Here is a 16,653-nt window from a genome sequence, read left to right as displayed (position 1 = left end):
CCAAAAAATGTATACACATTTTAAGAAAAGAAGAAAATACCGGTATTAAAATTCTAATACTCAAGTAACACTTGACTTCTGTAATTACAGTGGGCGCTCAACGTGTCTTGTGTTCATCTTTTCTTATTGCCATATAGACCCTCTGTATTTTTTTTATTTTTTGAGACAGAGTCTCACTATGATGCCCTCTGTAGAGTGAGTGACGTCACAGCTCACAATAACATCAAACTCCTGGGCTTAAGTGATTCTCTTGCCTCAGCCTCCCAAGTAGCTGGACTGCCACAATGCCTGGCTATTTTTTTTTTTTTTTTTTGGTAGTTGGCATTGTTGTTTAGCAGGCCCGGGCCGGATTCAAAACCGGAGCTACAGGCGCTGAGCCAACCCTCTGTATTTTTTGAAATAGGTCCTGCTTTGTTGCCCATGCTGGAGTACAGTGGCAGCATCACAGCTGACAGCAACCTTGAACTTCTGGGCTCAAGTGATCCATTTCAACCTCCTAATTTGAGATTACAGGTACAAAAAATTAGCCTTGCAGGCCAGGCAAGGTAACTCACACCTGTAATCCTAGCACTCTGAGAGGCCGAGGCAGGTGGATTGCTTGAGCTCAGGAGTTCAAGACCAGCCTGAGCAAAAGCAAGACCCCATTTCTACTAAAAATAGAAAAACTGAGAGGCAAGAGGGTCGCTTAAGCCCAAGAGTTGGAGGTTGTTGTGAGCTATGACACCATAGCGCTCTACACAGGGTGACAGCTTGAGACTCTGTCTCAAAAAAAAAGAAAAAATTAGCCTGGCAATTTTTTTTTTTTTTTTTTTTTGTTGGGGATTCATTGAGGGTACAATAAGCCGGGTTACACTGTTTGCAATTGTTAGGTAACGTCCCTCTTGCAATCATGTCTTGCCCCCATAAAGTGTGACACACACCAAGACCCCACCCCCGTCCCTCCGTCCCTCTTTCTGCTTTTCCTCCCCCCCCATAACCTTAATTGTCATTAATTGTCCTCATATCAAAATTGAGTACATAGGATTCATGCTTCTCCATTCTTGTGATGCTTTACTAAGAATAATGTCTTCCACTTCCATCCAGGTTAATACGAAGGATGCAAAGTCTCCATTTTTTTTAATGGCTGAATAGTATTCCATGGTATACATATACCACAGCTTGTTAATCCATTCCTGGGTTGGTGGGCATTTAGGCTGTTTCCACATTTTGGCGATTGTACATTGAGCTGCAATAAACAGTGTAGTACAAGTGTCCTTATGATAAAAGGATTTTTTTCCTTCTGGATAGATGCCCAGTAATGGGATTGCAGGATCAAATGGGAGGTCTAGCTTGAGTGCTTTGAGGTTTCTCCATACTTCCTTCCAGAAAGGTTGTACTGGTTTGCAGTCCCACCAACAGTGTAAAAGTGTTCCCTTCTCTCCACACCCACGCCAGCATCTGCAGTTTTGAGTTTTTTTCTTTATCTTTTTTTTTTTTTTTTGGCAATTTTTTTTTCAGCTATGTTTGTCTAAGCTGGTAAATCTGTCCTTTTAAATGTAAATTTAGAATTGAAGGATGTAATAAACACAGAAAAATGCACAAACCCTTGGTGTACAGAGTGATGCATTTCACAAAATGAAGTGTCACCCTGATCAGCAAACAGAACATGACCAGCACCACCTCTGGCCTTCCCAGCCACCAACCACTCTCCTCCCTGGAGGTCACCACCAGCCTTGTCTCTATAAACTTCATAAAAAGTGAACCATTTAGGGCCAGGCGAGGTGGCTCAGGCCTATAATCCCAGCACTAGGGAGGCTGAGGTGGGTAGATTGCCTGAGTCAGCCAGTTCCCGTCTCTAAAAATAGCCAGGCCTTGTGGTGGGTGCCTGTAGTCCCAGCTACTGAGGAGGCTGAGGCAAGAGAATTGTCTAAGTCCAGGAGTTTGAGGTTGCTGTGAGCTATGATGTCAGGGAACTCTACCAGGGCAACAAAGTGAGACTCTGCCTCAAAAAAAAAAAAAAAAAAAAAAGATCATGTTTCTGAGAGTCCTTTGCCTCCTGTGTATCTGCTGTATGTTAATCCATGTGTGAATATGCCACAATTTATCCATTTTACTGCTCATTGGCTTTGGGGCTGTCTCCTGTTTCTGGCTATCATGAATTGTGCTGCCACGAGCATTCTAGTACACATCTTTCAGAGCACATTTCTAACCATTTTTGTTGGGTACGTGCCTGGCACTAGAACTGATGGGTCTCAGGGTACATATCCATATTGTTTTCCAAAGTGGCTGGGGAGATCGACATCCCAGAGAATCCTGGTTGCTGCTCTTCCTCCTCCGCACTGTAACCATTTTAGTAAGTGTGTAGAGGCACTTCAGTTGGAGTGTTTTCCCAGAAAGTAATATGGTTGAGCACATTTTAACACATCTGCTGGCCATTTGTTTTTTGTTTTGGATTTTGTCTTAGACAGGGTTTCACTCTGTCACCCTGGGTAGAGTACTGTGGCATCATAGCTCACAGACCTCAAACTCGGACTCAAGCGATTGATCCTCTTCCCTCAGTTTCCTGAGTAGCTGGGACTACGGGCACCCGCCACAATGCCCGGCTATGTTCTTATTTTTATTTATTTATTTATTTTTTGAGGCAGAGCTCACTTAGTTGCCCCTGGTAGAATAACGGGGCATCTTAGCTCACAGCAACCTCAGACTCCTGGGCTCAAGCAATTCTCTTGCCTCAGCCTCTGGAGAAGCTAGGATTACAGGCGCCCACCACAGCACCCAGCTATTTTTAGAGATGAGCTGGCTCAGGCTGGTCTTGAACTCATGAACCCAGGCGATCCAATTCTTCAGCCTCCCAGCATGCTGGGATTATAGGTTTGAGTCACCACGCCCAGCCTTCCGGCTATCTTTTCAGAGACAGGGTCTGGCATTGGCGCAGGCTGGTCTCAAACTCCTGAACTCAAGCATTACACCCACCTTGCCTCCCAGAGTGCCACACCTGGCCAGATTTCTGGCCATTTTGATGCCATTTTCTGTTCTGGTTCTAGTCTTTTGTTGATTTAAATATCTCTGGAATTAGTGCCAGGCACTGTGATTCATGCTCATAGTGCTGGGAGGCTGATGTGAGGGGATTGCCTGAGGTTAGTCGTAAAAGACCAGCCTGAATGAGAGCAAGACCCCATCTCTAAAAATAGCCGGTGTTGTGGCAGGTGCCTATAGTCCCATCTACTTGGGACGGTGAGGCAAAAGAATCACTTGAACCTAAGAGTTTGAGGTTGCTGTGAGCTATGACACCACAGAACTCTACCAGGGGTGACAAAGTGAGACTTTGTCTCAGAAAAATAAATAAGTAAATAAATAATTTGAATCAAAAACTGCTTTCCACCTCCATGGCCAGCCTCTCTATGGCCTGACTCCAACTTCTTCACTGTTCTCTCTGTTGCTCTCTGCCCCTAGTCTCCTGTCACAATCCCGACACTGCCCCCAGGGACTGCAGGGTCTAAGAGTATGTGAACGTTCAGGTTTGGGACTAGGGCTACCTCTTTGCCAAAATGGCACAACAGGCTCAGCAGCTGTGGCTCAGCAGCTAGGGTGCCAGTCACATACAGCAGAGCTGGTGGGTTCGAGTCCAGCCCGGGCCTGCCAAACAACAGTGACAATTACAACCCAAAAATAGCCGGGCATTGTTGCAGGTGTCTGTAGTCCCAGCTACTTGGGAGCTGAGGCAAGAGAATCACTTAAGCCCAAGAGTTGGAGGTTGCTGTGAGCTGTGACGCCACAACACTCTACCCAGGGCGGCAGCTTAAGACTCTGTCTCAAAAACAAACAAAAAAACAAAAAACAGGCACAACAATTTGCACCCTCTCTAGGAATATCCAAGAGATGGCTATGGATCCACATCCTCTCTGACACTGGGTGTGGTCAGACTTATTTTTTGCTAGAATGTAAAAAGATATAATGTTTTAGTCTTGATTTGCATTTCCTGATCCTTAATGTTGAACATCTCTTTATTTATAGGTATTTCCCCTTCTTTGAAGAACTTGGTCTTAATTTTTACCCATTTCTCTACAGTGTTGTTTGTGCTCTTCATACGCATTTAAAGAAGTTTTTTATGTTCTTACGATACTAATCCCTTGGGTAACATATATTGATAGATAAACATTTATAATTTTAATCTATTCATATTTGCCAATCTTTTATTAAACAGACATCTCTTGGTTGGATTTAGGAAATCTTATCCTATTTGTATATTCTATTAAGAATTGTAAAATTTAGTTTTTGATATGTAAGTCCTGATTCATCTGGATTTTTATATAGTATGGGTTAGATTCCAAATTTATCTCTTGACATATGGATAACCATTTTTTCCAGGCTCACGTGTTGAACATTCTTTCCTTTCCCCGTGACACACTGTGCCACCTCTCCCATGTAACAGAATTCTACATGTGCATCCTTTAAAGGATGAGAATAAAAGCCCAGACTAAGCCCATATACATGGGCTACATCCTTTAGTCAATTTCTAAATTTGACTAAAGGATGAGAATAAAATTTAATAAAAATAAAAAACAATTTTATCTCTGTCAGTGCTATACTGTTTTGAGAACTCGCAGCTAAATTGGGGTTCCCGCACCAGAGGAGCTAGCAACCCTGCCCCTTCACTTAACGGGAAGTGAAGAGGGGCTGGACCAGTGAGTCCCTCACATGGACCACTTGTTTATATCGGCAGAGCCGTATCCAGTTTATGCCTGCCTGGCCATCCATTGATCTGACGCTGGGATCCTGAGGCAAACTCGCTCAGGGGTTGGCCCTGGTTTTTCAGAGAGTAGGGGGAAACTCAATATATCACCCCAACAAGAAATAAATTCAATGATTTATTATTTACAGATCCCGAGTGGACAGGGTGCCATGAGTTGGGAGGGGTGACCTCCAACCCCTGGTCACGAAAGGCAAGAATGCAAAGTCAAGGTGAGAGAGAGAGGGAGAGAAAGAAAAAGAGAGAGACATACACACAGGTAACTACTGGGAAATATAAAGGAATAGGGTGTGTGTCACTTTAATTTATATAACAAATGCCTGAATAGTCACTTCAAAGAAACCAGCTGGAAAACGGGGGACCTAGTCTGCTAGGGGCAAGGAGGCCTCTAAGTTCTCATCTCTCATCACTGGCGTGAGCCATTTGTGTGCTGTGCTACTTCTGATGCCTGGGCAGCAGTCTTTGTGTGTCATTCCAGTTACACCTGACCCTGCCTAGGCATTAGACTTTGTGGATGGTGACAAGTACTGTTTGAATAGTGGAGACCTCATAGCCTACCGCAGAAATCAGGATCAGGCATTGAGTAAGGCATCTAGTGAGCATAATTAAACAGACAAACAGTATGAATGTACCTGCTATAACCTGCAGCCCCACACACAGCCACCCACTTCCCGGTGGAGGGTGGAGCCAAGTAAGCAGACGGCCCTTCACTGAGAACAGAGGGAGGACGCTGCTGTAAACCTGGGGAAGGTTGGGAAAAGCCTGTCTGTTAAGCCGTGGCTTCTGGATTGGCTTGCCGTTGGCTAGTTTTCTTCAGAAGTGTAGGGTGTACATTTGAGCAGAAAGCTGGGAGTATACCAGGATGTAAGTAAAAAATGAATTCTGAGAGAAAAGTAGAAATGTCCTGTGTCTTAGGAGAGGCAATCCACGGGTGTTACTGGAGTGGAGTTTTAGTGTAAGGAGTGAAGCTGTCTGCAGCACAAGGGGCAAAGTTGCCTTCAACATCAAGATCTTGGGTTGAAGCCATGTTGGAGGGAATGTCATCTCCAGGGGTGAGATATGGGGCAAGAGCAAGGTCGTGTGGGATGTGGGACTGGTGAAGCTTTTCAAGTGAGTACTCACTGGAGTTGATGTGGGCCTCAGCACTTGTCATCACTGGCTCAAACAGCAGTCTGCTGGAGGGTTTAAGTCTCTGGTTGTAAACCAATGAAAGCACTCAAGCCAGTAGTAGCTAGACCAACAAACAACAGAAGAGTGTGCAGCTACCCTTGAGAGGGTTTTGTTTGGGGTGGAAGGTTACCTTCAAATAGATCCCCTATTAGAAGAGCAGCTCCCTGACTTGTTATACATCTGCTGAGGTCCCCCAATTTCACGTGGAAGATGCTACTGCTTTAATGTTTTTCTAGCTATTCTTTCATACCTATTTTTCCATATGAAGCTCTGTATCAACTTGTCTAGTTCCACAAAGTTTATTGGTGTTTTTATTGAGATTATGTTAAATATATAAATTAAATAAGGAGAAACTGATTTTTGTATACTGATTGTATATCTTAGGACCTTGTTATTTTACTTATTAATTCCAGGAGATTTTTTTGTAGCTTCTTTAGGGATTTTTACGCAGACAACCGTGTCATCTATGAGTAAGGACAGGTTTACTTCTTCCTTTCCAACATGTATCTCATTCTTTTTTTTTTTCTTCTTGAGACAGAGTCTCACTATATCACCCTCAGTAGAGTGCTGTTGCGTCACAGCTCACAGCAACCTCACACTCTTCGGCTTAAGTGATTCTCTTGCCTCAGCCTCCCAAGCAGCTGGGACTACAGGTGCCTGCCACAACACCACCTGGCTATTTTTTGGTTCCAATTATCATTGTTGTTTAGCTGGCCCAGGCCGGGTTTGAACCCGTCAGCCTGGGTGTATATGGCCAGTGCCCTACTGACTGAGCTATGGGCACCACACCTTATTTCTTTTTGTTTGTTTTATTGAACTAGCAGATAAGAGAGGATATTCTTGTTTGGTTCTCAGTCTTTTTTTTTTGAGACAGAGTCTGAGTATGTCACCCTTGGTAGAGTGTTGTGGCATCACAGCTCACAGCAACCTCAAACCGTTGTGCTTAAGCAATTCTCTTGCCTCCCGCCTCCCAAGTAGCTGGAACTACAGGAGCCTGCCACAATGCCTGGCTATTTTTTTTTTTTTTTTTTTTTTAGAGACAGAGTCTCACTTTGTCACCCTCAGTAGACAACTGTGGTGTCACAGCTCACAGCAACCTCAAACTCTTGGGCTTAGGTAATTCTCTTGCCTCAGCCTCCCGAGTAGCTGGGACCATAGGCGCCCACCACAATGCCTGGCTATTTTTGTTGCAGTTTGGCTGAGGCCAGGCTTGAACCCGCCACCGGGTATGGGGCTGGCGCCCTACTCACTGAGCCACAGGTGCCGCCTACACGGCTGTTTTTTAGAAATGGGGGTTTCACTCTGGCTCAGGCTGGTCTCAAACCTGTGAGCTCCAGTAATCCACCCACCCCAGCCTCCCAAGTGTTAGGATTACTGGAATGAGCCACTGTGCCCGGCCCCAGAATGTTTATTGTCTCTGAAATTTAAATTAACAATCCTGACATTTTTCTTGAGCTCTAGGGATTCTTCTCCCTAGGATCTCTAAATCAACATGTCTAAAAGATTATTGAGTATCCACTTTCAAGCCATCTTATTTGTATGTATTTCCTACTCAGTTCCTGGTAGTATCATACAACAGTTTCCCAAGTTATTTATTGATTGATTGATTGATTGATTGATTTTTTGAGACAGAGTTTCACTATGTAGCCCTCAGTAGAGTGCTGTGCTGTCACAGCTCACAGCAACCTCAAACTCTTGGGCTCAAGTGATTCTCTTGCCTCAGCCTCCCAAGCAGCTGGGACCACAGGCGCCCGGCACAATGCTCGGCTATTTTGTTGTTGTTGCAGTTGTCATTGTTGTTTAGCAGGTCCAGGCCATGTTTGAACCGGCCAACCTCAGTGCATGTGACCGGCGCCGTAACCACTGTGCTATGACGACAAGCCAACAGTTTCCCAAATTATTAATTGTCAGGTTATTCTGCCTTCCTCTCCACTTCTGACAGTCATCCAATCATCAAGGCAATTCTACTTCTGGATTTTTCTCAGCATCCTTTCTTCTTCTCCATTCCAAAGTTACTGCTTTGCTTCCAAAACATCTTCTTGTAGCTAGACTATTACAGAACACTCCTCTAACTACTGTACATTTCTTGTAATTCTTGATATTTCAATCCATCCTCCACATTGCTGCTCTAATTATCTCTCTAGAACATTGATTTTTCATGTCATCATCCATCCCCCAATGTCTGAAGAAGAAAATAATATACCAGGTAATTGAGATAGAGTGCTAGATACTTCACATACATTTGTTTGTTATGCCCAGGAGTCTCTCAAAGACCACACTGCCAGACAAGTCCAATTTAAAGAGGAGTCCTTTTATTGAAGAGCCAGCCGGTGACTGCCTCAGTGTTCCAACGTGGGGTTTCTGACAGCAGCCCCAAGTGCTTAACGGGTGGAGGTTTTTTTTTTTTTTGTAGAGACAGAGTCTCACTTTATGGCCCTCGGTAGAGTGCCGTGGCCTCACACAGCTCACAGCAACCTCCAACTCCTGGGCTTAAGTGATTCTCTTGCCTCAGCCTCCCGAGTAGCTGGGACTACAGGCGCCCGCCACAACGCCCGGCTATTTTTTTGTTGCAGTTTGGCCGGGGCCGGGTTTGAACCCACCACCCTCGGTATATGGGGCTGGTGCCCTACCGACTGAGCCACAGGCACCGCCCATTAACGGGTGGAGTTTTTAAGGCGTGGTCTGCATCTTGGCTGCCCAGGTGCATCTGGGTAGGTTAGCAAGAATCGTAGAGAAGCAGAATTCTGAGGTTAGCTAGCCATATATCTTTGTTTCAGTACTTTCCCCACCTGGTATTTCTCAAAGGTCAGCCTGGGGACAGTTGGTACTTCCCAGTCTGTTTCGCAGGGGAGTTAGTGAAGGAAGAAGTCAGTGAGTACTTTCCCATCTGTCTCGGGAGTGAACCAGACTTACTCCATTTCGTTGAGGGCTTGCGGACCAGAAATTTTCCAGCAGTGAACTGCTATTTTTCAACCTTAATCTAGGCCTAATATTTCCCACTGGTTTTAGGATCATAAATCAAATCACTGATTCTATCTTGAACATGGGTTGCTTGTTAGTGGTGAGGTTTTGAATTACCTGTCTATCTCAGTGGTGTGTGTCCATAGATTACATTTTTTTTTGCCTTTTCCCAAAGATAAAGTTTAATTAAGACAAGTCTCACAAGGAGTTTCCTTAGGCTTTAGCCGTGCGTTGACCAGCCAGCTTCCAGTATGTGGCTGGAGCAGGGCATGTTAACCGTTTTTAAAGTTATTTTTGCTTTCCCCGCAGCAGGTGAAGCTTTCCTTAGTCAGCTGTGAGAAATTTAGGTGAGAGCTCCTTCCACCTTTGCTGCTGTGCGTGTGGTCAGGATGACCTGTAATCCTAACCCTCTGGGAGGCTGAGGTGAGTGGATTGCTCACGCTCAGAAGTTTGAGACCAGCCTGACTGAGCAAAAGCAAGATTCCCGTCTCTACTAAAAATAGAAAACCTGAGGCAAGTGAATCACTTGAGCCCGAGTTGGAGGTTGCTGTGAGCTATGATGCCATAGCACTCTACCCAGGGCGACGGCTTGAGGCTGTCTCAAAAAACAAAACAAAATACAAAACTCACAGGGATTTTTTGTCGTAAGAAAAAATGAGACACATATGAAGTGCTTGTAAATAATAAGTAGTACACAGATGTTAAGTTATTTTTATATAGACTTTTTGGGACCTGATGATGTCTATTTTCTAAAGATTTCCTGATATGCCGAGAGGTATTGATTCTTCTTCACTGCATTTGGTACATACCTCATGGATCTTTGTATTTACTTTTTATAATTTTTTTCCACATAACTGTGAGTTCTTTGAAGACAAAGGCTTTGTCTCAGTCATTGTTATTTACCCAGCACCTATCAGAGGGACTGACAGAGTAGATTGAATACCATTTCTCCCCAGAAATGAAAACAAAGGGCTTAAGTTAAAACTAATGCATTAGCGTGACATATATTTAAACATAGAAAGAGATCCTGTCCACCTTCAAAGCTAGTAAAGGTTTTAGAGAAGCTAATTTCCAAAGGGAATATTGAGTAAAAAAAAAAAAAAATCAATAGACAGATCAGATTCACAACTCGAATATAAAGCCTTTAAAATATTACTGTTGCAGGCATCTTTAAGTAGCTCTTTCAAATTATCCAACAACAAATCATTTGTTGAAAAGAGTTAAGGAAAAGGTTCTCCCCTATTTAATCTAAATCTATGCTAGAAATAAGATGCTGTTGGTTCCCAGATATTTAAGAGTCTATGACTATGGATATAAAAAGCTAAGGTGTTTTCAGTCATTCAATAATCTATTTGAAATTGTTTAATTCCATGGAATTAGACTTCTTACAAATAACAAAATGTATTTCCTTTGCTGTGGGCTAGAAATAAATCTGCACATTTTGAAGGCAACAAGTAATGACCAGCTACTGGTGACATCATGGAAATTACTGAAACAAGTGAACAGATCAGACACTGTGACTTGAACAATCAGTCTGATGGTCACTGGCACAAACTGAACTTGTCAGATGTGTGATCAGCCTTGGCTGCAAGTTCTGAGTGGCAGTCAAAATGAGTCCATGGTACCATTGAGAAGTGCAAAGAGTCTGTGGACTTAATTTTATTTCTTATTAGTGTCACCACTACTGTACTGACACATAAAATAAAAATATTATGAACTCACAAATGTAAAATATATATTACAATCTGAATAAGTGTAATAAAATATAACTAATCATGAATAAATGTAGCTGTTATAAGACAAATTCTTTCAGATTATGGTGTGGTAGTTGAAAAAAATAATAGGCTTGGTGCCCATAGCACAGTGGATAGGGCGCCAGCTACATACACCGAGGCTGATGGGTTCAAAACCAACCCAGGCCAGCTAAAACAACGACAACTGCAACAAAAAAATAGCCAGGTGCTGTGGCAGGAGCCTGTAGTCCCAGCTACTTGGGAGGCTGAGGCAAGAGAATCACTTAAGCCCAAGAGTTTGAGGTTGCTGTGAACTGTGATGCTCTGGCACTCTACCAAGGATGACATAGTGAGACTCTGTCTCAAAAAAAAAGGAAGAAAAGAGAAAGAAAGAAATAGCAGAAGATATTAACAAATGGAAGAACGTACCATGCTCATGGCTCGGAAGAATCAACATTGTGAAAATGTCATTACTACCCAAAGCAATCTACAGGTTCAATGCCATCCCCGTTAAAATCCCATCATCATACTTTCAAGATTTGCAAAAAGTAATTCTTCGTTTTGTATGTATGGAATCAGAAGAAACCCCATATAGCTGAGGCAATTCTTAGCAATAAAAACAAAGCTGGGGGTATCACCCTAGCAGACTTGTGGCTATACTATAAGGCCATAGTAGTCAAAACAGCATGTCATTAGCACAAAAATAGAGACATTGACATTTGGAACCAAACAGAAAACCATGAGATGAAACTAACCTCTTACAGCCACCTGTTTTGATAAACCAAACAAGAACATACACTGGAGAAAAGAATCCCTATTTAATAAATGATACTGGGAGAACTGGATGACCACATGTAAAAGACTGAAACTGGACCTGCACCTCTCACCACTTACAAAAATTGGTTCAAGATGGATAAAAGATTTAAATCTAAGGCTGCTTGTTTTGGGGTAGAATACTTTGTTCCACTGTTGACTTTTATGTTATACGTCTCTTTCTTTTTTTTTTTTTTTGAAACAGAGTCTTAAGCTGTCGCCCTGGGTAGAGTGCTGTGGCATCATAGCTCACAGCAACCTCCAACTCGGGCTCAAGCGATCCTCTTGCCTCAGTATTTTTCTATTTTTAGTAGAGACAGGGGTCTCACTTTTGCTCAGGCTGGTCTCAAACTCATGAGCTCAAGCAATCCACCTGCCGCGGCCTCCCACAGTGCTAGGATTACACGTGTGAGCCCCTGTGCCCGGCCTCTTTCAAATCATTTTTAGTGATTGCCTTAGGATTTACAATATAGATATCTTTAATTTATCACAGTGTACCATTAAATTATATTATATTTCTCCACATATAGTGTAAAATACCTTACAATAGTATATAACGACGACATTGTTACTGTTTTAACTTTAGACAGTCAGGTCTTATTTTATATTTTAAAATTCTCATTTTAAGTACTTTACATTTGCCTTCATTTTTACTATTTCTGGAACTCTAAGTTTGTGTAGATACAAGTTTTTGTTACATTTCTTCTGCCTGAAGAACTTCCTTTAATTTTTCTTACAGGAGGAGTCTTCTGGAAATTAAATCTCTTGGCTTATGTTTGCCTAAAAATGTGCCTATTTTGCCTTCAATTTTGAAAGGTATTTTTATGGGGTACAGAATTTCGGGTTAACAAGGTTTTTTTTTGTTGTTGTTCTTTTTGTTTTTTCCTTTCAGCTCTTTAAACATGTAATTCTTATCTTTATTCTTCTGTATATACTGTATCTTTTTCTCTGGTTGCCTTCAAGATTTTCTCTTTACCTTTGGTTTTCAGCAGCTTTAATATGACGTGTCTAGAGATTGTCCCACTTGAGAGTCTGTGTTCTTGCCTCTATGGTTTTACATCTTTCATTATTTTTGGAAAATGTTCAGTCATTATCTCCTCAAATATTATTTTCTGCTTTGTTATCTTTTCTCCTTCTGCGATTTCAATTTTGGGGATCTTAGGCTCCTGAATTCTCTGTTGGTTCTCTGCCCCCAGTTCTTTTTCTTTTTCTTTTTTTTTTTTTGTAGAGACAGAGTCTCACTGTACCGCCCTCGGGTAGAGTGCCGTGGCGTCACACAGCTCACAGCAACCTCTAACTCTTGGGCTTACGCGATTCTCTTGCCTCAGCCTCCCGAGCAGCTGGGACTACAGGCGCCCGCCACAACGCCCGGCTATTTTTTTTGTTGTTGTTGCAGTTTGGCCGGGGCTGGGTTTGAACCCGCCACCCTCGGCATATGGGGCCGGCGCCCTACTCACTGAGCCACAGGCGCCGCCCCAGTTCTTTTTCTTTTTCTGGTTCAGTTTTGGTAATTGAGTTACCTTCATGAGTCCTTTCTTTGGAGATATTGAGTCTACTAGTATATCCAGAGAAATTCTTCATCTCTTTTTTATTTCTAGCATTTCCCTTTGACTCTTTCTTTTTGTTTCTATCTCTCTGTTACTTAAAAAAAAAATTGTTTATTTTGAGACAGAATCTTATTCTGTTGCCCTGGGGTTCAGTGCCACAGCATTATTACAGCTCACAGCAATGTCAAACTCTTGGGCTCAAGAAATCCTCATGCTTCAGCTTCCTGAGTAACTGAGACTACAGGCACATACCACCACACTGGGCTAGTTTTTTCTGTTTTAGTAGATACATATTCTTGTTCTTGGCTCAGGCTGGTGTCAAACTCCTGAGCTCAAGCACTCTGCCTGTCTCTGTCTCCCAAAGTACTAGGATTACAGGCATGAGCCACTGCCTGGCCCTCTATGTTAATTTTAACACTAGGTTCTCAACACATCAGCCTCATGTTGTCTTAGCCCTGTGCTCCCCAGTGTATCTCCTCGATAAAGCAGCTTCCTGGCCAGGCACAGTGGCTCATGCCGGTAATCCTAGCACTCTGGGAGGCTAAGGTGGGTGGATTGCTTGAGCTCACAGGTTCAAGACCAGCCTGAGCAAAAGCAAGACACCGTCTCTACTAAAAATAGAAAAACTGAGGCAAGTAGATCACTTGAGCCCAAGAGTTGGAGGTTGCTGTGAGCTATGATGCCACGGCACTACCCAAGGTGACAGCTTAAGATTCTGTCTCAAAAAATAAAATACAATAAAAATAAAGCAGCTTCCTCAACCTCCTCCCTTTTTGGTCTCTGTGGGTTGGCGCTTCCCTCTACAAAAGGCTACATCTCCTGTAAGGTGGCCCTCTCCATACAGGCACTCCTGGGCTCCAGTAATAGCTGCTACCTCTGGCCCTTTCCAACCTAGGAGTGGCAAGACATCCTGGTTTGGCTTATAGTAAACATTCAAATATTTATTGAACTAATTGAGTAAGTGAAAGTATCTGGAACATGAAGTGTGAAGGGGGTAGAAGAAGACAAGCATAGGATTAAAAATTAGGAATTAATGAAGGCTGGCTTTAAAGAGCCTTAAATGCTTCAGAGATCTCAGCCAACAGGCCGAATTGTCTATCTAGAGATAACCAAAGGGATCTGAGATCAAAGTCAAGTGCTGCCAGTAGATGCCATGCAGAAGATGCTAAAGCCAGTGGGTGCTCAGCCCCACCTTCGTGGGTAAGGCCTTGTTTGCTCTGGAGGCCTCTTGCCTTTAGCAAAAAATGAAGAGGAGCTTTGACAGCTTGGCTTTAAGGGCCCAGGATTTCTGTCCATGCTACTGGCTTTATGCTGGGCATGGAATGACATGGACTGATAATCTGTTCTGCTTTTCATTCCCTAGGTGACCTTGAGGAAGTATATACCCTCTGTGGGCCTCGATTTCCACTTCTATAGGCTAGGGATGGGGTAGAAGCATAGGAGAAAGAACTAGCATTGAGGGTATGCTATGAGTTATTCTTTTTTTTTTGTAGAGACAGAGTCTCACTTTATCGCCCTCGGTAGAGTGCCGTGGCGTCACACAGCTCACAGCAACCTCCAACTCCTGGGCTTAGGCGATTCTCCTGCCTCAGCCTCCCGAGTAGCTGGGACCACAGGCGCCCGCCACAGCGCCCAGCTATTTTTTTTTGTTGTTGCAGTTTGGCCATGGCTGGGTTTGAAACTGCCACCCTCGGTATATGGGGCCGGCGCCCTACTCACTGAGCCACAGGCGCCGCCGAGTTGTTCTTTATATAAATACTTACTAAAGAGCTAGCATTTTTGAGCATCTACTATCAAGTAGGCAATCTATGTGTATTATTTCATTTAATCCTCAAAGCAACCTATGAGGTTGGTGCTATTAGTATTACTATTTAACTCCTGCATACAAAACCTGACATCTCATGTACCTCTCACAACAGCTCTATGAAGTAGACATTAGTCCTGTCAGGCTCTGAGAGGTGGTGTGACTTGTCTAAGAGCTCACAGTTAACAGAAGGCAGAATTAAGGTTCAGTGTGAGTCTTTCTTACTCCAGAGCTCCCTTCCCCTTCATCACACACTCTGTTCATAATTTTAACTGGTTTCCTTTCATGAAAAGCTCACAAAATCCTCAAGCCCAGGAACCCCATGTCCTCAACATGGGAGACAGAGTCTAGCCCAGAGGATAAGAGAGGAAAGTCTTGAAGACAGACCCAGAAGAACGGAGAGGGGTAGAGGGTGAGGGGAAGGAGAGGAGGAAGGAGGAGTGAGCCCCAAGCCCAGTGTTGAGGAGCTGCTGCCCCCTGGTGGTCGCTCTGAGAAGCTGTGGGAAAGCTAGACTTGGTTCCTGGGCTTGCGGTGGAGCTGTCCTTCCTCAATGGTCTGGGCTCCCCCATTCCTATTCCTACTGTCTTCAGTGTCCTTACACTCTGCAGAGGCGCAGAAGGCAGAATGTGGATCCTCTTGGCCAAGTTCCAAGCCACACTCCTCCATATTCATCAAGAGCAAATTGATTCTAACTAAAAACTATTTCCCCTGACCATTAAATACTTAACCCTACTATTGAAGCCCAGTGGGAAAGCATATCTTTTAAAATAGAAAAGAATACAATCACTTAATTTTAGCACTCATCATGAAGGGTTTTGAGTCAGCAAACCAGTGTAATGGATTGCAGCTAATGCATTTTCCTTGCGGAAAGTGGACCACTGGTATCCAGTTTCCATCCAAACTGTAGTCATCCTGCAAAAGACAGCGGCACAGATTTGGCCCACCTTTCTCCTCTCCACCAAAACATCAATCATGTGGTGTTCCCATATTCAGGGGCAGTGCCTCAAAAAATCTCAGAGTTGAATACTGCTCAGCAGGCAGGGAGCAAGGTCTCTAAAGTGCCTACCAGACACCACCCTCATGGCCATTATAATCACCACCACCACCATCACTAATACCATCAACACCAACCAACCACCAGCTGTGACAACCTACCATGAATTAGGCAAGACTTATCCCATAACATTGCTCTGAGCTTAGTACTATTATCTCTATTTTCCAGAGAAGAAAACAGAGGCTCAGGGAGAATAAATCATTTCTCCAAAGTTACTCTGCTGGCAAGAAACAGGGCTGGGCTTCAAAGTGTGGTCACTTTCTCAAAAGCTCAGGATTTTCCCTATTGTGATATAATTTCTCTCTCTCTCTTTTTTTTTTTTTTTTGAGGTACAGTTTCACTTTGTCACCTGGTTAGAGTATCGTGGCACCATAGCTCACAGCAAACCTCAAATTCTTGGGCTCACGTGATCCTCTTGCCTCAACCTCCCACATAGCTGAAACTATAGGTGCCCGCTACAATGCCCAGCTGTTTTTTTAGAGACAGGGTCTTGCTCTTGCTCAGGCTGGTCTCAAACTCCTGAACTCAAGCAGTCTACCCTCCTCGGCCTCCCAGAGTGCTAGGACTATAGACATGAGCCATTCTCTCTTGTGTGTTTTTTTTTTAAATCTCCCCGAGCCACTTCTTCCTCGACTTGTCAGCTCTTGGCAGTTCCTCCTCCCCCATGCGCCCTAATTTCTGGCATGTCCTCAAGACTAAATCTTTTATTTTCTCCCACATGTTTTCAACTATAATTTATGTAATCCACTGTGGCTCCCTCACAGAAGCACTTACTTTACAATCTATTATAACTTTATGTTCATTACTCTCCCATTCCCTCCAGACTAAAAGTCCTTGGGGG

The sequence above is a fragment of the Nycticebus coucang genome, chromosome 14, assembly GCF_027406575.1.
Source record: "Nycticebus coucang isolate mNycCou1 chromosome 14, mNycCou1.pri, whole genome shotgun sequence".
Lineage (NCBI taxonomy): Eukaryota > Metazoa > Chordata > Mammalia > Primates > Lorisidae > Nycticebus > Nycticebus coucang.
This window is presented reverse-complemented; position numbering follows the sequence as displayed.